Raw genomic sequence first — 27,099 nt, forward strand, 5'->3', positions numbered from 1 at the left:
ACTTTGCATATGTAATAAATGTGCAGTTGAACACGTGTCAATATACAGGCCGTATTCTAAGGTCACTGATTATCATGTATCTTCAGGTCAAAACGAACACAACATAAGCAGGAAAGAAAAATACCGAGCCTAGCCCTATACGAATACATGTTTAATGGGGTTGTTGGAATGGGTTTCCTTGAATTGTATTATTTTATTTTGTTTCATTTTCTTTCATTAAGGAATTATTGTTTGATTCCAGTTAGTCGTAACATCACGAACCACCTCAGTATTCCTGGAGACAAGACCTATATATACCTCCCTATAACCATTATAGATGATGCAAATGTGAAAGGAATACCCTCCAATAAATTTTTCGTTTATTTATTTCATTGGGAATTAACTATACATTAACATGTGAAATGTTATAGCGTGCCGTGGCTTTTCAATTAAAGTGACTTACCAAAATACACACTTCTGTTGCTAGCCAGGCCTGGTCTACCCATGGTCCAACCCACACACTTCTGTTCGCGAATCTGACACGTTAGCCACTAAGTCATCGTAGATCACTTTAGACCTTAGATCGTTTGTTAAAAAAGCAAACACAATAAACATCTATTTCAAGACTGTGTCCAAACCAAAAGCAACCACAATTTAACGAAGAGAGCACCACTCCCATCCCGATCCTGATATGACGGATGATCATTCGTAAAGTCATTCGATTGTACTTAAAGGCACTATCACTTCCTCAGACACCGCTTTGTTTGTCAAAATATACAACAAGCAAGAGTCCCGTGAAGAGAATTCCGCTCATCTGCGCGAACAAATTCCCACGACTTTAAGATAAGACTATTTTCTTCCTTATTTTAAATGTCGAGTATAAATTCTTTCACGATAAAGTTTATTTTAAAATTAGCTGCTGTGGTACACATATTGGATGTCAGCTCGGCACCGTTTTAATATTGGACAAAGTAGACATCATTAGAAGTCTTTTGGTAGAAATTTCATGTCATAATCATCATTCATTCAGGGGAAGTAGTGATTTTAAGACAGTCGTCATGGCAGCCATACAAAATGTACGATTGGTACAATGTTCACTAAAGAACAGCTAGGAATCATAGGGCATCTGTTGGTCACACACACACACACACACACACACACACACAGAGGCGTTGGGGTGGGGGTGGGAGTGGGGAGTGGGGGGTGCGTGTTTAATTTTGGTATCCATATTGGCTCTTGTAAATAGACAATTTGGATCTTACGGCTTGGAGATCAGATCTTTCCCCAATGTGTGAAACCATTTTGACACATAGCAGATAAGAAAGGATCGGCTGCGGTGCTGAATAAGACAGTACTTAGCTCATTTGTGTCTCCTGACACGATAAGTGATGCTGGTGTCACCCTCAGATGGTTGGGTCGCCTGATATTAACTTAAATTTTCCAGATTCTCGCACAATTTTATTACACCAGTTATCTGCAGATCCTGCGAAGCGAAAATCTGAGTCTTCCCCATTCCATGAGTCCTTTGTTACTTAGAAGGAAGCGTGATAACATAGGAAATAATGTTTTAGAGACCTCACTTTAACTATATTTTTTTTTCATGCCGCATTCCGATTTCAAGTTTAATTATTCTAGTTCCCGCAGAGCACAAGTGTTTGTGTAATACGATGCGTCTTCCGCCCTGATTTTAGGCTTTGTTGTGTAATACAGGGACTCTTCATTAAGGTTAAATAAACAAGTGAAGTGCACCGCGGGTCAATTTAGGTCAAATGAAAAGTTTTAAAAAATTGGAATTCAGGGCAAGACCAAACAGATCTTTTCTACCCTGCTGAAGGTTTCAGTTCATTTCCTGTCATATTTTTCCAAAGGTAGCATTCGAATATCGAGCACAAAATGTATACGAACTTAAATATATATATATATATATATATATATATAGAGAGAGAGAGAGAGAGAGAGAGAGAGAGAGAGAGAAAACTGTTAAAAACACATTTGTGTGGAATAATTTTTGTTGGTCATGTCCGCTTATAAGTAAGCGTACTTGATTGTATCAGTCTCTACTCCCTGTTCCATGTGATCCGGAAGGAGACTGTCCAGTAGACAGTACCTTAAATTATATTTTAGTAGCTTCGATGTGTCAGTAAACTACAACTTATTAATTTACACGCACGTTCTAATTTCATGATGTATAGACTTGAACATAGGGACTAATTTCATGATGTATAGATTTGAACGTACGGACCACTTTCATAAACAATGCGAAACATTAGCTTCCGATGGAAGAAGCTATGGAATAAATAACTTCTTTGAAGAATATTAGGTACACTGCAAATAACAAACAGCAAAATAAGCTGACACTAGTGTATAAACTACAATGAATACAGTGAATACCACAGTATACACCCGCAACGTATATAATATTCCTATGAAACCATCTTTTTCTTAGTAGACTTACCATGACGGTAGTCATTGATTTTTAAACCCCAAAATTAACTACTTTTCTTTATCACCCTAAATGCATGCCATCCAAGGAGTTTAGTCAAGGAACCTAATCTAGAACAAACTAAAAATAAATTAAATCTCAATGACCCTGACCTTTGACAGTTTGCCGCTTACTCAATGACCTTCATTTATGCCTTTATTTCAAGCCATGTACAACGTTAAATTAAGGCCTGGCCTCATTAGAATTCATTCTCTTGGAAGTACTTGGTCGAGAATTTAATTTTTTAAGCAGAAACACATTTTTCTGCTGCATCGACCTAAAACTTCGATCTTTTGATCTCCAAATCAATATTTTTTAAAACTTATTCTAATTGCAAGACATACACAAAGTTTAGTCCCGTCTATGTTATAGAACTATTACGTATTGTGCGGAGACCAATTTTCCGTTTTCAGTCACACAGATCTTGACTTTTGACTTTTTCATCCCATAATCGAAACGATTTTTTTTCCTACAAACTGTAAGCTTCTAACTAAATTTGATCCAGGTCAGTGATACGGAATCAATTATAATACGCAGAAACTTGTTTTGATTTGGTTACAGAGACTTTGTACTTTGACCTTATATTTCGTTAGTCAAAATCACTGAAACTAGACCAAACAAGAGAACTGTTCCTTTCGAACTTAAACATAATAGAACAATTGATCCATGAATTATTTAAAATTGCGAAGTTTGAATAATGCTTTAAATAATAACAGTGCGATCAAAAGGCGAAATATTGCATGACACTAATCCAAACGATGTGTCTCAATTGATATTTCTTTTATATGTATTGTATTAAACGATATTATCGTGAAATTGATATATCTTGATCTGTCTTTGTAAATTATTATGCCTCATTTGATCTTTTTTATCGCAGTCTTTCCATCTATATACCGATTATAGGAGAAATCTTACATACGATTGGAAACCCAGCCGGCTTCTCCTCCCCTCTTTACACCCGTGCCACCAAAACGTGTCTGGTTCACGGTTTAAATCTGTATCGACGACTTCTAAAAATGACGGTATCACAATCAGGATGGTAATCAAAATGAACTTATTAAAATACACTCATCTGCCGTTGCATGACTTAAGTATATTGTGCAAACGATGGCTGGTAAATAAATAGCATACCAAGTGAAATAGCCTTTACTTGACTAGTCAGTGAAATCAAAATCATATTCATCGTTTTTTTTTTTTAAAAAAATGCGTATTCTGAAAACATGTTAACTAGTTGAATCTAGTATAATTATGCCGATGTATCAGATCAAAGAGGTATTTTACTTGCCAGAAAGACGTTTAAAAACAATATTTCACCGTATTGTGCTAATCAGACATCTAACTGCAAGATCTTTCACATCTGAACGTCAGGAAATCTGAATATCAGGAAGTCTTTTTTATTATGATTGCAACTGGATAAATTAGAACTGTAATTTTTGTTAAAAAAATCATTTTATTGATCTTCTATATTTTTGATAATGAGATTTTAGTATTCCACATAGTTTCAAGATCCAACCGTGTGTCATTCGCGAAACATATGGATTTCTGATTATATAGATTAATGGAATCAGAATGAAACATTGTTGCCTGATAATTGCTGCATTTTTTGTGACATTATAAAATCCACAGTGATACTATATCTTGAAAAATTCAGGTGTTTTGTTCACCCTTCTGGTGTAATACCTACATTCGTGAAATGTACGACCCGAGTTCGTAGGCTTGTAAAACTAAGTATATGTCAAACAATGCAGATTTCTAGGTCAAAACGTATTGAACTGAACCATACGTAGGTTCTCAATGAGTGGATTACAACGTAAAGGAAACATTTTATTCCAATATCAATACCGCGAGCAACCCTTGTTTGTTTGGGGGGTCTTTTTGCTTTTTTTTTTTTTTGTTGTTGTTTTTTTTTTCTTGTTCTTGTTCTTGTTGTTGCTGTTTTGTTTATTTATTAAATACTACGTGGACATAAATTTAAGTTCAGGATCCAGCGATCTGACTGGCTAAATTTTAGTCTGGTTTACAATTTACCAATAAAATGTCTCAAGTCTAGATTTAGTTTGAGATTTGTGTCAGCACAGTTGAGTCCATAACACTAGATTCTAGACTAAAATGTAGGTATATACAAAAGTTATTTTGCAAAAATTCAGACAAGACTGTTAGAATGACGAGAAGGCGCATATAAACACTATACTTTTGTTTCGGGTCGGGTTTGGTTTGGAGGTGGTGGTTTAAAGACTTTGAAAACTAGTGATGCTGATACGTCAAAGACTAATTACAGCAACAAATGCATATACATGCTAAAACACATTGAAATTTAATTAAAAAAGAAAGGAATTAGAAACTGCAGATTCGACGTTATGATGCTATGGTCTTAAACTAAGTACAAAAGAAAACTAACTGGTTTAGTAAAATTCATCAAACATATTTCCCTAGAATGCAAAGCGAAAGTTTAAAATGAACGTACAATTTTTTGAATTAAAAATTAACAAATGCATCGTCACGCATGACTCTTGGAAAATTTTACGAGTTTCCAAAACCTTCTGTCTACGTATTGATGTAAGCCAATGACATACTTGTATCATATTAATTTCTGTATAATATTAAAATAATACGATTCAAACGATTAGTCAAACGAAAATGGAAACTCATGAGTTGCATTCCTGATGATAGCTTTAAAATAATAAAGGTAAATTATTTATTTTTGTTCTCTGCGTTAAGCGTAATTGTGTTCTTTTTTTTGATTTTGGTTTAACATATTGAGGAAGAACCCAGGAAAACTTCGGTGAGAATCACCGACCCACGAGAAACTGCTGTCAGCTTTCTCACATACCCACACTGGCCGAGCCTAAGACTCAAAACACCGCGGACAGAGGTGAGATGGTAGTGATTGGTAAAGAGAGCGCTTTGGACCAATTGGCCATCCGGGGTCCAAATTAAAACAAATGATTGACTTTTCATGCTGTAATATCACCTTTGTGCCCTTCCACTGGACCATACGCCGAACTTCAGTAACTCTATCTCGTTGTGATTTTAACGTCTTAAAAAGAAAGAACCGCCTATCAACAGTCATTGCTGCTCAAGATAACGTCATTGCAAAGCATTGGATAATAAGGACTCAGTAGCGTAACGACTACAGTCTCTGTGCAACTCGTTTCGAGCCTCAGGTCATTGCAGTTGATGTATCTTCCACCTGATGAATTTGTAATTTATAGATATAATTTGTTATCGAGACCAAAATTTTGGTTTGTATTTTGTTTAACGTTCCCATCACTAATATGTGCAGGTAAAATATAGGCTGGCCAGGTGTAGCAGTGCCTTTGTTTATATATAAAACACATTGCATCGTTTATAAACAAACATTATAGATTCGTGCACGAAACGTTGTTGCATTAAGAATAGTTTCTCTATACTTTGTCTAAGGTTGGTAGCTGTAAAAACTCAAGTTCTCTTCGAAACAGGTAAAAAATATAATCACTTTACCAAAGGCTACCCGGAGACAGCAATTACATTTAAGAAAATTGCTGAATCAATATCGTTAGACTATTGCCAGGTTCTTTAATCGTGGCGTGCATAATTAGTATGCGATTAGAGCAATTACAGAGAGATCTTGATTCGCCTTTACCAAGGCGATAATTACCAAATTTGCTCTGTTTTATCTCAAGTAAAACTCTGAAATATAAATTATAACATCTGCCCATATACATAAAATATAGAAAAGAATATGTATTGATATTTGATATCAACATAGCACTGTTCTTCTTTCTGTAAGTTTGCGCTAACTTGCACCTTAGTTATGACATACTTGGCATCTTGTTTCTTATTTTCGACTTTAATGTAAGTAATATTGGCAACCAGACGAATATTTCACAATAAATGTTACCACAATAATGAAATTCACGAACATTGCAGTTGGACTTGTAAGCTTATAGCATACACAAAATTATACCTGCACTGTTTACCAAATTTCAGAAGTAGGCAAGAAATCAAATTGAAACAAATCATCAAATCTATAGAACTTATATTGATTTTTGTCAGCATATCGATGGCAAGCGGACATAAGATTTATGCAAGCATAATCATGCCTGTTATTTTTCTATTTCAGTGCAAGATCTTTATCGACATATTAAAATATACTCATATTTATGACTGAATGCAACTACTGGCGTATGACACACCTTCTAAAAGTTCTCGTTCGAGAGAGACGAAACATTTCCCATCGGCATCAAGCAGAAGCTTTTGTGATTTCAATTCAAGAATAAGGTTCAAAAGGATTCTGATTTGGCAGCCATGGCTTCTAACAGATTTCATTCTCGATTTGCACGTAATTGTTTCGTGATATAGTTATTTACTAATTTAATAGAACACGATTTTTTTTTTTGTCTGCAGGTAATTCAGACACAAATCAATTGAAAACCAACTGAAGTGTATTACACTGCGTTTGGTCACAGGGTCTGAAGAGCATATAATTACAAATTACACCTGAATAACATCACCTTGTGCAAATAAACATAAACAACATTTGAAGCGGAAGGTTAGCTCACGTCTTTGCTGTACCCGAGCTTCTGATCACAACTAACATAAAGTCTTTTATATAGATTTTATTTGCTTTGTATTTGGAAAAAAGACGATGGAGTTGAACTTATTTAAGCTTTATGTGATTTATTAATAATATTCAATTTTCGATTTCAATTTCCAACTTTGAAGTTGCCCTTATAGTACAGTCTATTTCATTTCAATGCCCATTCTGTTTGTGTTGTAAAATGCGTAATTATAGCATTCATTATAACCAAAGCAACTGCTTTTACAAGGACCTCTCGTCAGGAAGGGATTAAGAAACTCCATTAAAGATACTAATTCTTTTGTCATAGTCAGTATCTGTAGTAATCAACCTAATTATTCTTGCTGAAAAGAGGTATTTGAGATGTTTGCAGAAGGTTAGTAATATTTATTTGTAACGATACAATCCCGGACTGTTCTCTTTCTCTTAATCAAAGTGGAAAATATTTTAAATGTTCTTATTGTTATTTTAGAAACTCATCATGATCTAAAATGAACATACATACATACATACATACATACATACATACATACATACATACATACATACATTCTTATGTTACTTGTTTAGGCTCGAATAAACAGTAACACAAGAAAGAGTGAAAACAAGCTTTGAAAAAATACAAAAATTTATTTCCTTATAAAATCAAATCCAAAAAAATCAAAGAATAATCCAAGAATAAAATTTTTGATGTCCTAATAACAAAATGTTCTACTGATTTAAAGTTCGAATCCCGACGAAGAATCCAAGATGGAAGACGATGACGTCTGATGCAATCTGTAGTGGTGAAGTCTACAGTTCCTTGTAGAAACAAGAATTATCACTCTCGTTTCGGATATTTGAATAAATTTTAAAACAAAAACTGTCCTTGTTCAACAATTTTACATGAACACAAATATTTTCCAGAAATATAACAGAATTAATCCTTTCTGAATCCAAGTAATTTAAAATAACACCAATCCAGGTAATCAGAAATAACTCCAAGCAGCACAACATACAACTTCCAGTGTAACAGCCCAATTTCTACTGAGAATAATTTTCAAAACCGAGGTTATATGGTCTTCTGAAACGTACACAGGGGGTCACGTGATCATGTTCTAGAAGCTTATAGAAATTGGGTACTTGTTAAAGGTCACGTACACCCAGTGTGACTGGCGAAAACCAATCATTTTATTCTAAGAAATAAAAAATAAACAATTGTTTACATCTTAAACACATAGTCCCATCATGACCTCGACAAAAACCAATCATTTTAAAATAAAAATAAAACTTGTTTACGTGGATGCTACAAATTTTGAAACAAGGTCAGGATTTCGATCAACGCCTGTTTTTATAAAACGAACAGTCAAGGTCAAACTATTTTCTGAATAAATATCATCTCTAGTGAATAAACTTACAATACAATATCATGTAGTGAAATATTTTTTGTTTAAACTGACAAACAACGAAATTGAAAAAATATATATTAAATCAGATATAGTGAAATCAAATATATATAACAACATTCATACATACATACAAACATACATACATACATATATACATATATACATACATCCATACATACATACATACATACATACATACATACATACATACATATATAGAGAGAGACAGACAGACAGAGAGACAGCGAAAAGTGAGAGAGTAAGATATATTTGCCTAGCAATGAAAACCATTGTTCATTAAATTATCCCTGTCACAATCCTTGTGCTACCCTAAACTGATGCTATGTCTACCCTGTCAAGTAATTCCTATTCCTCTCAGAAGTAATTTTTAAACAACTACACCCTACTACCAAATATACATTAATAAAATCAACAGACTACCAGTCTCAAAATTAATTTTCTGAAAAGAAATAATATCCTTCTAAAAAAACACATTTATAAAATCAACAGACTACCAGCCTAAAAATAATATTCTAAAAAAAGAAATAACACGATTAGTTTTGACATGAACATTCCTGATAATTACGAACTGGACTTCATATTCAAAACAAAAAGGTGACAAGGAATGCACCCTATTCTTATGCAGCAGCTATGTTTAATAGACCAATGCATAAAGATAATCTACAGCAATTTAAGGAGATACCAAGATACTGCATAGAAATTACTTGTTTACATAGAAAACGTCCAATAGTTTGGATATTTCCACTTGACGATTTTGATTTTGCTGGTTAAAAAACAGATAAAGAGAATATTGTGATATGAAAATTTGGCAACATCGTTTTATTTAGCAGATCAAATTATATCAGGATCAGTATAATCAACATTCAGGGATTTATGTTTATTTTCAGGTGTTACAATTGTTGTCTGAAGGTCCTATACCCTCCCCCGATAAACAAGCGTTTAGTCCAAAATTACTGCAATTTAACATCATATTCACTCGTTTTTAAATTAAATTCAGCTTGACCCTGGTTGGAGCTACATGCATGGAAAAGAGAAATGGATGAAAGAAAAGAAAGAATAATTTTGTAGCAGATAAAGACGTATAAGGTTGTGATTTTGAGTATTATAAAAAAAATAAACAGAGTGACAAATGCTTTAATAGAGACATCAGCGCAAATTAATCAGCGGGACGGATCGACATTTTTTTTTTTACAAGAAAGCAACACTACATAAAAGGAATCTCCAGATTAAATCGAAATATTGTCTATGTGATGTGTACTTTAGGTGTTCCAGTAAAAAATGTATATTACGCGGTCTGCTTCCATTGTTAAAAATACCGTAACAAAGTCGTTTGAAAACTTGATTTCAATGAAGAAGACTGACAAATCCGGTAAACGTTCAGCAAAATATTTCGGATTTAAAGTTAGACTTATCGATGATGATGGGGGAAATGGTATGTCATTTGTTACATAGTAATAGTAAATACTGCTATTAAAGATAGATGTGATAATGAATGTAGGAATAAATAAATAAATAAATAAATAAATACTGATATAAATGATGATGTGGTAAATAATGTATGAATACATATTGTTATAAATGTTGATGTGGTAAATAATGAAGGAATACATATTGTTATAAATGTTGATGTGGTAAATAATGTAGGAATACATATTGTTATAAATGTTGATGTGGTAAATAATGAAGGAATACATATTGTTATAAATGTTGATGTGGTAAATAATGAAGGAATACATATTGTTATAAATGTTGATGTGGTAAATAATGTATGAATACATATTGTTATAAATGATGATTGGTAAAAAATGTATGAATACATATTGTTATAAATGTTGATGTGGTAAATAATGAAGGAATACATATTGTTATAAATGTTGATGTGGTAAATAATGTATGAATACATATTGTTATAAATGTTGATGTGGTAAATAATGTATGAATACATATTGGTATAAATGTTGATGTGGTAAATAATGTATGAATACATATTGGTATAAATGTTGATGTTGTAAATAATGTATGAATACATATTGGTATAAATGTTGATGTGGAAAATAATGTATGAATACATATTGGTATAAATGTTGATGTGGTAAATAATGTATGAATACATATTGTTATAAATGTTGATGTGGTAAATAGTGTGTGAATACATATTGTTATAAATGTTGATGTGGTAAATAGTGTGTGAATACATATTGTTAAAAATGATGATGTGGTAAATAGTGTGTGAATACATATTGTTATAAATGATGATGTGGTAAATAGTGTGTGAATACATATTGGTATAAATGTTGATGTGGTAAATAGTGTGTGAATACATATTGGTATAAATGATGATGTGGTAAATAGTGTGTGAATGCATATTGTTATAAATGTTGATGTGGTAAATAATGTAGGAATACATATTGTTATAAATGATGATGTGGTAAATAGTGTGTGAATGCATATTGCTATAAATGATGATGTGGTAAATAATGTATGAATACATATTGGTATAAATGTTGATGTGGAAAATAATGTATGAATACATATTGGTATAAATGTTGATGTGGTAAATAATGTATGAATACATATTGTTATAAATGTTGATGTGGTAAATAGTGTGTGAATACATATTGTTATAAATGTTGATGTGGTAAATAGTGTGTGAATACATATTGTTATAAATGATGATGTGGTAAATAGTGTGTGAATGCATATTGTTATAAATGATGATGTGGTAAATAATGTAGGAATACATATTGTTATAAATGTTGATGTGGTAAATAGTGTGTGAATGCATATTGTTATAAATGTTGATGTGGTAAATAGTGTATGAATACATATTGTTATAAATGTTGATGTGGTAAACAATGTATGAATACATATTGTTATAAATGTTGATGTGGTAAATAATGTATGAATACATATTTGGTATAAATAATGATGTGGTAAATAATGTAAGAATACATATTGGTATAAATGATGATGTGGTAAATAATGTATGAATACATATTGTTATAAATGATGATGTGGTAAACAATGTATGAATACATATTGTTATAAATGTTGATGTGGTAAATAATGTATGAATACATATTGTTATAAATGATGATGTGGTAAACAATTTATGAATACATATTGTTATAAATGTTGATGTGGTAAATAATGTATGAATACACATTGTTATAAATGTTGATGTGGTAAATAATGTATGAATACATATTGGTATAAATGATGATGTGGTAAATACTGTAAGAATACATATTGTTATAAATGATGATTGGTAAAAAATGTATGAATACATATTGTTATAAATGTTGATGTGGTAAATAATGAAGGAATACATATTGTTATAAATGATGATGTGGTAAACAATGTATGAATACATATTGTTATAAATGTTGATGTGGTAAATAATGTATGAATACATATTGGTATAAATGTTGATGTGGTAAATAATGAAGGAATACATATTGTTATAAATGATGATGTGGTAAATAATGTAAGAATACATATTGGTATAAATGATGATGTGGTAAATAATGTATGAATACATATTGTTATAAATGATGATGTGGTAAACAATGTATGAATACATATTGTTATAAATGTTGATGTGGTAAATAATGTATGAATACATATTGGTATAAATGTTGATGTGGTAAATAATGAAGGAATACATATTGTTATAAATGATGATGTGGTAAATAATGTAAGAATACATATTGGTATAAATGATGATGTGGTAAATAATGTATGAATACATACTGTTATAAATGATAATGTGGTAAACAATGTATGAGTACATATTGTTATAAATGTTGATGTGGTAAATAATGTATGAATACATATTGGTATAAATGATGATGTGGTAAATAATGTAAGAATACATATTGTTATAAATGATGATTGGTAAAAAATGTATGAATACATATTGTTATAAATGTTGATGTGGTAAATAATGAAGGAATACATATTGTTATAAATGATGATGTGGTAAACAATGTATGAATACATATTGTTATAAATGTTGATGTGGTAAATAATGTATGAATACATATTGGTATAAATGTTGATGTGGTAAATAATGAAGGAATACATATTGTTATAAATGATGATGTGGTAAATAATGAAGGAATACATATTGTTATAAATGATGATGTGGTAAATAATGAAGGAATACATATTGTTATAAATGTTGATGTGGTAAATAATGTATGAATACATATTGGTATAAACGGTGATGTGGTAAATAATTTATGAATACATATTGGTATAAATGATGATGTGGTAAATAATGAAGGAATACATATTGTTATAAATGATGATGTGGTAAACAATGTATGAATACATATTGTTATAAATGTTGATGTGGTAAATAATGTAGGAATACATATTGGTATAAATGTTGATGTGGTAAATAATGAAGGAATACATATTGTTATAAATGATGATGTGGTAAATAATGAAGGAATACATATTGTTATAAATGATGATGTGGTAAATAATGAAGGAATACATATTGTTATAAATGTTGATGTGGTAAATAATGTATGAATACATATTGGTATAAACGGTGATGTGGTAAATAATGTATGAATACATATTGGTATAAATGTTGATGTGGTAAATAATGCATGAATACATATTGGTATAAATGTTGATGTGGTAAATAATGTATGAATACATATTGGTATCAATGTTGATGTGGTAAATAATGTATGAATACATATTGGTATAAATGTTGATGAGGTAAATAATGTATGAATACATATTGGTATAAATGTTGATGTGGTAAATAATGTATGAATACATATTGGTATAAATGTTGATGTGGTAAATAATGTATGAATACATATTGGTATAAATGTTGATGTGGTAAATAATGTATGAATACATGTTGTTATAAATGATGATGTGGTAAACAATGAAGGAATACATATTGTTATAAATGTTGATGTGGTAAATAATGTAGGAATACATATTGGTATAAATGTTGATGTGGTAAATAATGTGTGAATACATATTGGTATAAATGTTGATGTGGTAAATAATGAAGGAATACATATTGTTATAAATGATGATGTGGTAAATAATGAAGGAATACATATTGTTATAAATGTTGATGTGGTAAATAATGAAGGAATACATATTGTTGTAAATGATGTTGTGGTAAATAATGTATGAATACATATTGTTATAAATGTTGATGTGGTAAATAATGTGTGAATACATATTGGTATAAATGTTGATGTGGTAAATAATGTATGAATACATATTGTTATAAATGATGATGTGGTAAATAATGAAGGAATACATATTGTTATAAATGTTGATGTGGTGAATAATGAAGGAATACATATTGTTATAAATGATGTTGTGGTAAATAATGTATGAATACATATTGTTATAAATGTTGATGTGGTAAATAATGCATGAATACATATTGGTATAAACAATGATGTGGTAAATAATATATGAATACATGTTGGTATAAATGTTGATGTGGTAAATAATGTATGAATACATATTGTTATAAATGATGATGTGGTAAATAATGAAGGAATACATATTGTTATAAATGTTGATGTGGTAAATAATGAAGGAATACATATTGTTATAAATTTTGATGTGGTAAATAATGTATGAATACATATTGGTATAAGGATGATGTGGTAAATAATGTATGAATACATATTGGTATAAATGATGATGTGGTAAATAGTGTATGAATACATATTGTTATAAATGTTGATGTGGTAAATAATGTATGAATACATGTTGTTATAAATGATGATGTGGTAAATAATGAAGTAATACATATTGTTATAAATGTTGATGTGGTAAATAATGTATGAATACATATTGTTATAAATGATGATGTGGTAAATAATGAAGGAATACATATTGTTATAAATGTTGATGTGGTAAATAATGAAGGAATACATATTGTTATAAATTTTGATGTGGTAAATAATGTATGAATACATATTGGTATAAGGATGATGTGGTAAATAATGTATGAATACATATTGGTATAAATGATGATGTGGTAAATAGTGTATGAATACATATTGGTATAAATGTTGATGTGGTAAATAATGTATGAAGACATATTGGTATAAATGTTGATGAGGTAAATAATGTATGAATACATATTGGTATAAATGTTGATGTGGTAAATAGTGTATGAATACATATTAGTATAAAGGATGATGTGGTAAATAATGTATGAATACATATTGGTATAAATGTTGATGTGGTAAATAATGTATGAATACATATTGTTATAAATGATGATGTGATAAATAATGAAGGAATACATATTGTTATAAATGTTGATGTGGTAAATAATGAAGGAATACATATTGTTATAAATTTTGATGTGGTAAATAATGTATGAATACATATTGGTATAAGGATGATGTGGTAAATAATGAAGGAATACATATTGGTATAAATGACGATGTGGTAAATAGTGTATGAATACATATTGGTATAAATGTTGATGTGGTAAATAATGTATGAATACATATTGGTATAAATGTTGATGAGGTAAATAATGTATGAATACATATTGGTATAAATGTTGATGTGGTAAATAGTGTATGAATACATATTAGTATAAAGGATGATGTGGTAAATAGTGTATGAATACATATTGGTATAAATGTTGATGTGGTAAATAATGTATGAATACATATTGGTGTAAATGATGATGTGGTAAATAATGTAGGAATACATACCGTTATAAATGTTGATGTGGTAAATAATGTAGGAATACATATTGTTATAAATGTTGATATGGTAAATAATGAACGAATAAAATACTGCTATGAATACCGATGTGGTGAATAATGTCATACCAGCAACTGATAAGCAATCTGTAACAATTCGTCGAAAGATAGACATCGGAGTAACTCAAGAGGACGTGAGCAGGAATTATGGTGACACAAAGGAAAAAAATGGCGTGAGAAGCAAACATGGTCTTGATTTAAAAGGCACAGATAATGAACTTGTTCACTTTACTAAGGAAAGAAATAACCAAGTGCTTATAATTATATCTATGATTGCAGGAACTGGCGAAATTTAGTTTTGAAATATGTTAACTTTTAACCGCACTCTCTTTTTAATTGTTATTTTCGTTTTTATTTACTTGCTTAATATAAATATCGTCAAAAACAATTAAAATAACACGATTTGCCAATAAAAAGGAACTTTCACGAGCGGAAATTTATGAGCCACTTTGTTACCCTGCTCGTGTTTGTTTAACTACTGCTTTTGTTGCAAAATAACAGGAAGATGTTGAAAGACAAAAATGAATAAAATCTTTCGGTAGCTTCACAGATAAAGGATGATCCACGAAGAGCTGAATTTAGAAATCAACTTGGAACACATTCGCAAGAATCTAAAAACCAATGCAGAAATGTTAGAACACGATGACGATACATGTACGTTTGTGAATACCCTAGAAGGTATGAATCTCAAAGCAATTTTATACTGTGTAAATGGAATATTAGGAGTATACTGAATTAAACTGGATTTGTTTGACCCCCCCCCCCAATACATTTTATGTCTCCTCTAATAAAGGTTGAGCGAAATACAACCAATTATATTATTTAACAAACAAGCACATCCATTTCCAGAAATACTGCAATAAAAGTCGAATTTATCAAAGTGAGATAAATAATGCAATTAACACTGTTTATAAAGCAGAATTGAATATTGCCCGTATTTAAATACAGTACATCGTGCTTTGGAAGAAGATGTTTACGACGTTAATTCGATTTACCAACAAACATGGAATTGAAAGAAGTCTTAACAATGATTATTCACATTTCTTTGAGTTTACGATTGAAAACCTGATAGCAAACAACACCAAAAACGAGTACTAATGAACCTAAAAATAATACCGAGTCATAGATGATGTCTAATTATATTTCCAGATGCAGACTATAGTAAAAGATAAAGGTTTTGAGAGATGTGATGGCAGGATCAAACCTAAAGCAACACCAAAATGCCCCATAAACCTGCTCCATCTCTTAAATCTAGGGAATAAATTGTGTATCAATTGGGAGAGAAAATATTAAGTACATCAACCTTGTATCCAATATTACCTACACTATCTACCGACAATGGCTTTAATTTCATGTTGTAAACAATCAACGAAATAAAAGATGATTTAGTTAATGAGATCAAACCGTGCAGATGTGTTAGCAAAAGGTACAAGGAAGCATACACGTTTTGTTCTTCTTTCTCTTTTCATGAATATGATCGAGAGCTAGAATGACAACTATATGGGTGTGTGATAGCACAGAAATACAATTCGGAAATAAAGACTTTCCTGCAAATATAAAATCTCTAGTGATCTTTAGCTAAAAGATATATCGCGAATGGAAAAATGTATGTTAGGAAACATATGAAGTACGCGTGGTTATGAAAATCACCGAAAGGTAAGAGGAAATAAGAGAAATCAAACAGATGAAACAACCATTTGGCATCATATTTATGTTATCCACTAAAAGTCTTTTCGTAGAAACGTAAGAAAAGCTTATTGAACGTAATATTATATATCTCGTTTTGATACGATCTAATTAATTTAATCACTTGATGATACAGAGTATTATTAAACAAATCGTCTTTGGACATTTCTCGTTTCATGTTACTTGTTTTCTAAATATGGATGTATCAGTAACCATGCCTATCTTATTTTCATCTTCGTCATTCCTAAATTATATAGGTATTTCTGAGAACAAAACTTCACGTATTGGAACACCATTCAGCTCATCTTTAGAAGGCACTGGTATCCTTTTATTCATATCAGAAACATAAAAAATATTATCTTTCTGTAGTCATTTAAGGCGTAAAACTGAATATTTTACTTGATGCCTTTGTAAAGGCTGTCTACCTCCACATGGGTACACACTGAACATGTTATTTGTCATTAAAACGTTTACGTTATCAAGATGAAGATTTGTTTTAGCTTGTTATAGTAGAAGTCATACATAATTATCTTATTTACTTCCAGCAAGTGAAATCAAGCATACATTTACTTAATAGGTTTATGTTTATTTTTTATTTTTTTAAATTAACTAAAATAATATCTTTTTCCGTGATTCTTCTCCTTGCTAATGAAATATTTTTTCAAAGTATAAAGTAATAGTTTTCTTCAGTACGTAGTTTTTTAAACTTGATTTTTATTTAAAAGATGTCATCTTTTTACGGAACACATCATGATTCAACAAAGTAGAAAAAATTCCAATGCTTTTATTTGCATTTTGCCTTAAAGTTATATTCATCACTAAATTTTTAATATAGTTCTTGATGGAATAACACAGAGCGATGTATTTTTTATTTAGCTATAATCCAAACTGAACCTGGAATATTAATTCTGCATAGCATGTCCTTGTTTTCTAACGTACTTACTGATTTAGATACAGGGGGATTTTCTAGTCCGTTTTATTGTCTATAAATTTATTTTGAAACTGCAATAAGTCACATTCTTTAGGAATTAGATATCCTGAAGTCAAAATATAATCTTTAATATAGTCGTGCAAATATGCTGGTACTTCTAAACTTACAATCACAAACTTTCTTCAATGGTTCTTATTTGTTGCTTGCGCTACTCTACATTTCTGGACAGCCCTTAATTGACACGTGGACCAGTCATACAAATTATTACAGATTACAAACGAAATACGTGACATCGACCTGGACATACCGTATTCAGCATCAGTTTTTGTTTTGTCGTTTTCAGTATAATACTCACGGTATCCTTTGGAATACATATGGCCTATTAGACTGATTCCTCCCCAATTCCAGATTCAATATTAAGAAACAGCACAATTTTTGGGCAATTATAACTCTAATAAATGTCAATTTATTACCATGGTCTATTCCAGGGGCCCTACAATAATGCTGGCATAGCATTAATAATGTCAATATTTGTAAATTCTTCATGATTGACACATACCATTCGTGGATGTTTATGCAGTTTATTTTTACAATTTCGTTTTGACTCCATAATATTTTGCAAAATCTTCACAACACAGAAAATAAAGAGCTTTTAGTTCATGGTTGCAATTGTTAATTTTAACGGCAGGACCATTTCCAGTTATCTTGCCGAGTTTGAAATCTATTTTATTTGTGTATAATGTATTGTGTTATTGCAATAAAAATTCGGAATAAAAATTATCCGGACATATCAAACAAAAACTGTTTTTGGTCCTTTTTTAATTTGAGTTCATATTAATATTGACATATCCTGTATTCAAAAAAGTGATAACTTCACCTACCAAATTGGATAATCATATGTACCTCCCTCTCTCTCTCTTTGTATATCTGTCAGTCTGACTAGTCTTATTGCTTTGTTTCCATTTCATACTCATATAATAACATGTTATATTCAAATTCATTTTTCTTAGGCCTGCTAATTTGTTTGACAAAGATATATTTCTCGTACGGATGACCTTTTGGAGGGTTTATCATATATTTCTGAAACACGTACGGATGACATTTTGGAGGGTCTATCATATATTTTTATGACACGTCCGGATGACCTTTTGAGGGTCTATTATATATTTTTGAGACACGTACGGATGACCTTTTGGAGGGTCTATCATATATTTCTGAGACACGTACGGATGACCTTTTGGAGGGTCTATCATATATTTCTGAGACACGTACGGATGACCTTTTCGAGGGTCTATCATATATTTCTGAGACACGTACGGATGACCTTTTCGAGGGTCTATCATATATTTCTGAGACACGTACGGATGACCTTTTGGTGGGTCTATAATATATTTATGAGACACGTAAGGGTGCTCTTTTGGTGGGAATATAATATTGTTCGTGGTAAAATAAGGAAACATGTATTATCCTTATTCTGAAAATTGAGACAAACACTTTTTATTTTAAAATTAATCTGGCATTATGTACATACATTATTCAGTTTCTTATTGGGATATATATATAAAGAGAGGGGGGGGGGGGAGAGACCTTGTCTCCTCAGCATCTTTGTGTGTATTTTAGCTTATTTCTTGAGATTATGTTCTGTGTAGCCTTTGTTATGAGGTTTCATCACATAAAGACTAGTATATCTCAGACCTCATTACGTATATAATCGCTAAATCTAAACGAACTCTTACGGAGGCAATATCTATATGTTTTCTTTTTGTATGCATTGCTCTGTGGTTGCTGCTATACATAGATTTGATTTGTATTGTTTCTTGGATTTTCTCCAGAACTAGATACCAGTATTTGGTACTTGACCGTTGTCCTAAATCAAGTTAATGTTGTTCCTGAACAGCGACATTTAGTTAGCAAAGATTTAATATTCAGATTATTATAAATAGTGAACATGTTTACTTCGGTTTGAGTTAAAGATACAAGCTTGATTCTGGCCATATAATCTTTCAGAATAGATATTTCCCATTAAGTTGACAGTATTTCCTGAAAATGGTAATTGAGACCTACGTCAAGTAGTGAGGTATATAGTCTACTATGCATAAAGAATATTCATTCTTGCCTTGACATACGAAGCAGAATCAGTATAGTTATTGTGTTAAATTTTTAATTTGGTTTAAAAAAAGTTTCTTCAAAATATTATTCACCGGAATTACAAAGTGCTCAATAATATTCTTGGGCAAAACCAATAATTTGGAATTACAGTGAATTCAGACAGGGAAATTTAGGATTATATTATTGTGATACATCAAAAGACTGACAGCACATCACTACAGTCCAGATCAATGGCACATTACCACGTTGGAGACTGCAGGCTCATCAAAAATTCAATATTGGAACCTATTTTGGAATACTAGTGGAATTCAATTGCAACTATTCACAATACTTATGTTATTGCCAAAGATTTACTTTGTGCTATAGGTAAATAAATGATCTGTTGAATTTTACAAACCTTGTTATTTTTTGCTCTTTCCTGTTACTTTTTTTTTAAGACCACAGATTCGTAACACTGTCCAAATTGAAAACTAATCAAAATTATGTGTCATCCTCAAATATATGTTTCTTTAATACTCTTCTAAATTAATCTTGCAGCATTCTTTTTATACTTCTATTTCTATATTGCATGATCCATACTTTTATTCTCCATTTGATTTCGCTATTTTTTTAAATAAAGTTTCCATGCCATTTGTGACTGTGCTAATTGGCAACCCAAACACTTATCGTAAAACATACTTCTCTCGTGGTTAAACATATTGCCTATTTTGGAGTTGTTTACTTTGACATTGAAAAGATGTCGTTTTGTATATGTCTGAAGGAAAACTCCTCATCGTAAAATAGATCCTCAATATTCCCTCAATTTAAGTCTTCCGTATATATCGCTTTAAAATAATATCGTGATAAATAATACACTAAGCAATAAAGACGTGGCACGTACATTCTCTCGTAATACCATGACTTTACACCTTTTTTCATGTTTAAAAATATCTCCTTTTAAGAGAGTCATCTTATTTCTTATTCGGTATAGTAAAAGGAAAGATTCGGCTTACCACTACATTTCTCGTCATAGCACAAACCAAATAATTGGTGTAGTTAGCCACTTGAGCATTGATGCTTGGGGTTGAAGGGTCTTCCACTTTATTTCACATTAAATGTTTCAATTCTTCGTTAACAGCTGGCCTGCTTTGAAGAATGACCCTTGGCACCAAAAGAATGATTAACCACATGTGAACATATGAAATTACATAATCCGCTGCATCTATCGGAAATGTAATATGCATGAAATAAGGTCACGCAATTGTACAAAGAGACTTTAGTGGTAAAACCTTGTAATCATCATGCAATCTCGCAAAATATAGCACGACAGTTCTTTTTAATTCATAATTACTGAGGAAATATTTATGAACATATTACGCCATAATTTATAATAATTCGGATAAAAGAGAAAGAAATGAAACATACATACACACATACATGCATGCATACATACATACATAAATACATACATACATACATACATACATACATACATACATACATACATACATGCATGCATGCATGCATGCATGCATGCATTCATGCATGAATACATACATACATACATACATACATACATACATACATGCACAGACATACATACATACATACATACATACATACATACATACATACATACACACATACATACATACATACATACATACATACATACATACATACATACATACATACATGCACAGACAGACAGACAGACATACAGACATACATACATACATACATACATACATACATACATACATACATACATACATACATACATACATACATACATACATACATACATACATACATACATAAAATGACAGACATTCAGTGATAGAGATACAGAGACAGATATGTAACCATCGACAACTGAGCACCATTAGCTTTCCTTGCTGTTTCTATTGGTCCGATGGTAGAAATACAACCGACACCTATTCAGTCCCTCATAAACCTGCTTACCCTGTGATTTTGTGGAACACAAGCCCTGTATAAAGTGATTCCCTTGTCGGGTAGCGATATTTCATGTCAAAATCGTTAGTTAGGTCTTCCGTGCTGTGGGTATTAATCAAGTACTTGAATTAAATGATTTTCTCCACCAGTCAGATGGATTTGGGCTTTAATCCTATAAACTAACTGCATAAAGATGAAATCGAGCGTTTGCCTCCATTATAACGTATACATATTTGTGATATGCCTTTGAAATTTCATTTATTTATTTTAACGTTTACGCAGAAACTATAAACAAAATATTTTGAACCTCAACCTTAGAGCAAAAATTGTAATCGCAGCATTCCAGCTGGTAGAGTGCCTGCTGTTATCTTCCGTTTGTACATGTTTCAGAATGACGTTTTTCATCAATGGCTTCTTCTTCGAGTACCAACTACCTATACACATACCAGCAATATTTTTACTATTTTATGAAAAATACAGTCACGTCACAGATGAGTGATAAATATATCGTAGACTGATATCCAGTCAATGCTTTATTGAAGGATGCCAATAATAAATAAATAAGTAAATAAAGAAATAAATAAATGTTTCTTATTATGAAGAGACAAGACTAATCCTGTTATGGAAAGATTTGTTAAGATGGGTCAAATTTAAACAGGTGATCTTAAAATTCCAACCAAAAGATGCATTTTATTTGTTCAGTTTCGGAACTGATAACAACGACAACAGCAACAACAACAACAACAACAACAACAAAAAGACTTAAGCCGTGTCAATTGTATCTATCACCTTCATCTTCTATAAATAGAAGGAAAAGAAAAGATTGTAGGTACCGGCGGGAAATCCAGCCTTTTCTTGACAAGAGGAGAAAAGATCAAGGTTGGCATATTTTGTCTAACAGTTTTCACCAATATGTGTAGGTTCTTATTGTTGGTTATAGGAAGCTTTGACTTCATGCCCATCTTTAGAACCTTGCGTCATCCCGTTGCTCATTATAAAGTATTCCTTAATCTTCACTGTCGTGGATACAGCACTCAGTCTCTAAGAGCGGAGTCTTTACGAAAGTTGGTAAAACATTTTGTTAATAGCCCCATTTCCTGCAACTCGCTCGAGGAATTTTAAAAAGATTGATTGGTAACGTAGAATGCAATTTGACACGAGTAATGGAGGACGACATGACTGTGTGGCTTTAAATGAGTGATCGATGATCTTCGAATTTGAAGGTTCCATATTCATCTCAAACAAAATTTAGAAATCCTTATTTTTGTCATAACGAAGAAAGAAGATAACCGAAAAGGTGGATGTAGGTCAAATGTATATCTTAGTGATAATCAACGCCATGCACTAAGTGCATTTTGCCACTACCGACACTGTATATTGAACCAGTCACGAGGAGCATCATGGAGACAAAGTTATATAAACATATGTTGAGCCCGTCATGAGCAGCATCAGGCTGACAAAGTGACAGAAATTTATACTGAACCAGTCTTGTAGAGTATCATTTATACAGCATTATAGGAATGTATATTGAACCAGTCATGTAGAGTATCATTTATACAACATTAGAGGAATGTATATTGAACCAGTCATGAAGAGTATCAGGGACACCAAGTGACAGAAATGTATCCTGAACCAGTCCTGAAGAGTATCATTTATAAAACATTATAGCAATGTATACTGAACCAGTTCTGTAGAGTGTCATTTATAGAAAATTATAGGAATGTATACTGAGCCAGTCCTATAGAGTGTAATTTATACAACATTATAGGAATGTATATTAAACCAGTCCCGTAGAGTATCATTAATACAGCATTATAGAAATGTATACTGAACCATTCCTGCAGAGTATCATTTATACAACATTAAAATAATGTATACTGAACCGTTCCTGTAGAGTATCATTTATACAACATTATAAGAATGTATACTGAACCAGTCATGTAGAGTATTATTCATACAGCATTATAGGAATATATGTTGAACTAGTCCAGTAGAGTGTCATTTATACAATATAATGTTATGTATATTTGATTTAATTTATATCTGATTTCATTTATATTTATTAAATTTTATTGTTTGTTTGTCAGCTTTAAATATTTTATTCTACTGCATGCTATTATAATATAATCTTGTTTACGTGATTTGGATTTTTTTTCTCCAGAAAATAGTTTGACCTTGAATGTTCATTTGTAAACACTTAAAGCTGACCTAGTTCCCGACCATGATTACAAATTAGTAACAAGTTCTTTTTTATTTAGTTTTATTGTGGAGATATTAGAATTAAAATTCAAGATGCAATTGGAGTTGAGGAAGCTGGAACTTATGAAAGAAGAAAAAGAAAAAGAGAAAGATAGACAAAGGAAAGAGAGAGAAAAACAAATGCAAATGCAGTTAGATAAGGAAGAAAGATAGAAAGTGCGAGAGATACAAATGCAAACACAAAAAGAACAAATGCAAAAGGACGAAAGAGAGAAAGAGAGGGAATATCAGTTTAGAATAAAAGAAATGGAGCTGGCAAGTGAAAAGCATATTTCCACTTAAAATACAAAGTTAAGTTTTGATGTTGCAAAGAATATTAGGCTAGCGTCCCCTTTTGGAACAAATGATGTAGACTAATATTTTTTTTATTTTGAAAAAGTTGCTGCAAATTTGAAATGATCAAGTGAGCATTAGACTCAATTATTACAAAGTGTACTGATTGGTAAAGCTAGTGATATATACCGTTCACCGTCATTTCAATAAAGATGTAACTATGATACGGTTAAGGAAAACATCTTAAGGGGTTATGAGTTAGTCCCTGAAGCTTATCGGCAGAAATTCAGAAACTATAAAAAGAAGCTCGACAAACTCATGTCGAATTTGCTAAAGAAAAAGAGCAGTTATTTGATAGATTGTGCTTAGCCATGAAAGTTGAACAAGATTATGAAAGTCTCAAGCAGCTTGTATTACCTGAAGAGTTCAAGAACTGTGTCCATACTGACATTAAGACTTACCTTGACGAGCATCAGATCGAAACCTTGGGAAATGCTGTTCGTGCTGTTGATGAGTATTCTTTAACTCAAAAGTTTTTTTTTTGTAAATAAGACTTATACTCACCAGTCTTCTGGCAGAAAAGTATTTCAACCTAATACAAGCCCTTCTAAAATTCAAACTGGCAAAACTTCTAAAAATCAAGCTTCTGATGAGCTTGATTCAAGTTCCTTGTCTCTTCGTACGTGTACCTATTGTAAGAAGAAATTACACGTTATTTCTGATTGCTACAAATTGAAAAATATGCATCAGAATCAAGACAGACTTATTCCAAATGCTCTTATTTCTAAAAGGTCAAGGTCACGGTCATGTATTGAAAGCAATACATTTGTTGGGTCTCACAAACCCCAGTCTGATTTTATTATGGAGAATCCTATACCTCTTAAAATTTTAAAGGACACAGGACCTTCTCAGAGTCTTTTATTATCAGGTACTTTGCCTTTTCCAGAGAAGTCTTCTGCTGATGAGAGTGTTCTTATACAGGGAGTAGAGAGCGGTTTTGTTAATGTTCATCTCCATTGTGTAAATTTGTCATCAGACTTAGTCCCAGGACCCGTGACAGTCGGCACAGTGTCTGTTTTACCTGTCCAGGGCATTCGTTTATTACTAGACAGCGACCTAGATGAAGACAATGTTGTGGTTAATCCACTTGTAACTGACAAACCTTGCTTGGATCAGAAAGTCGATCCAATTGAAAAAGAATTCCCTGATTTATTCCCGGCTTGTGCATGTACCAGAGCTATGGCACAAAAAGCTCTTGAGAATATGCTGCTAATGAAAGTATTCCTTTAGCTGACACATGTATTGATCAGGCTTTTGACGAGGTCGCATTCACTCCTTGTTTGGATCAATCAGAAGGTATTGATCACAGTGATTCTCTTTTATCTACTCATTTTCTTTATTGTAATCAGGGTGACAAACGACAATCACTTGTCGTCGAACAGGAAAAAGATCCTGAGATCTCCTTTTTGTTTCAAATGGCCATTAGTGAAAATAAAGCCACTGAAGTTCCTGTCTGTTATTTCATTGAAAATGAAATTCTTATGAGGAAATGGAGACCTCCCGAGGTACCTGCTGGTGATGAGTGGTTAGTGAACTATGAAATTGTAGTTCCAAAACCTTACAGACAGTAAATACTTAGTCTGGCCCATGAAACGCCTTTGGCTAGTCATTTAGGGATTAATGAGACTGATCACAAGATCTTGACTCAATTCTATTGGCCAAAAATCAAATGTGATTTTGGTAAATACTGTAAATCTTGTCTTACTTGTCAAATGGTAGGTAAACCCAATCCGAAGATATCTAAGGCTAATCTACAGCCTATTCCTGTCTTTGGCGAACCATTTTGTAGAATTATGGTAGACTGTGTTGGTCCCTTACATAAGACCAAGTCAGGTAACCAATACATGCTGACCATTATGTGTGTGTCGACACGGTTTCCAGAGACATTTACTTTGAGGAACATAAAATCTTAAACAATAGTAAAAGTTTTGATAAAAAAATTTTTTGGCTCAGTTTGGCCTTCCCAAATCTGTCCAGTCTGATCAAGGCTCAAAATTTAGATCTGGAACTTTCCAGCCAATTATGCTTGAATTTGGTATTCAGTAATTCAAGTTAAAAAGTGAAATTATGGTTTGACGGAACTACAATGGAGAGAATGTTTGATTCTGGTAATAATGGGGTTCTGTCACTTTTGCTCATTCTTCAAAGTTTTCTTCAGATTAGATATTACGGCCCTTACAAAGTTAAGAAGAAATGAATGAGTTAAATTATAATATTAGTGCTCCTGGGATCTAAATAAATTATAGGAGCACCAGTATAGTGAAAGAGATAGCCAGGTTAAACATGCAATTAATTTATTTGTACCTGTCCCACTCAGTGAAGATTTAAGTGAAGGAATATCATCGGATTCTACTGATATTGGGATGACAAATCTTCGGAATTCAGATATTGGGATGACAAATCTTCCGAATTCAGAAATTATGAAAGATCCGGACAAGAAACGTTCACATTTGCAAGTGCAAGAACGAAATGAACTCAAACAGTTATTAATTGAATATGAGCACTTATTTCCAGATGTTCCTACAAGAACAAACAAATTTTTCCATGACGTTGAAATTGTAAACTCCAAACCTGTGAAATAAAACCCGTACAGGATGAACCCTATCAAACAGGAATACTTGAAACAAGAAATTCAG

This window comes from Sinohyriopsis cumingii, chromosome 4 (assembly GCF_028554795.1).
Source record: "Sinohyriopsis cumingii isolate HCF-2022 chromosome 4, ASM2855479v2, whole genome shotgun sequence".
NCBI classification, from domain to species: domain Eukaryota; kingdom Metazoa; phylum Mollusca; class Bivalvia; order Unionida; family Unionidae; genus Sinohyriopsis; species Sinohyriopsis cumingii.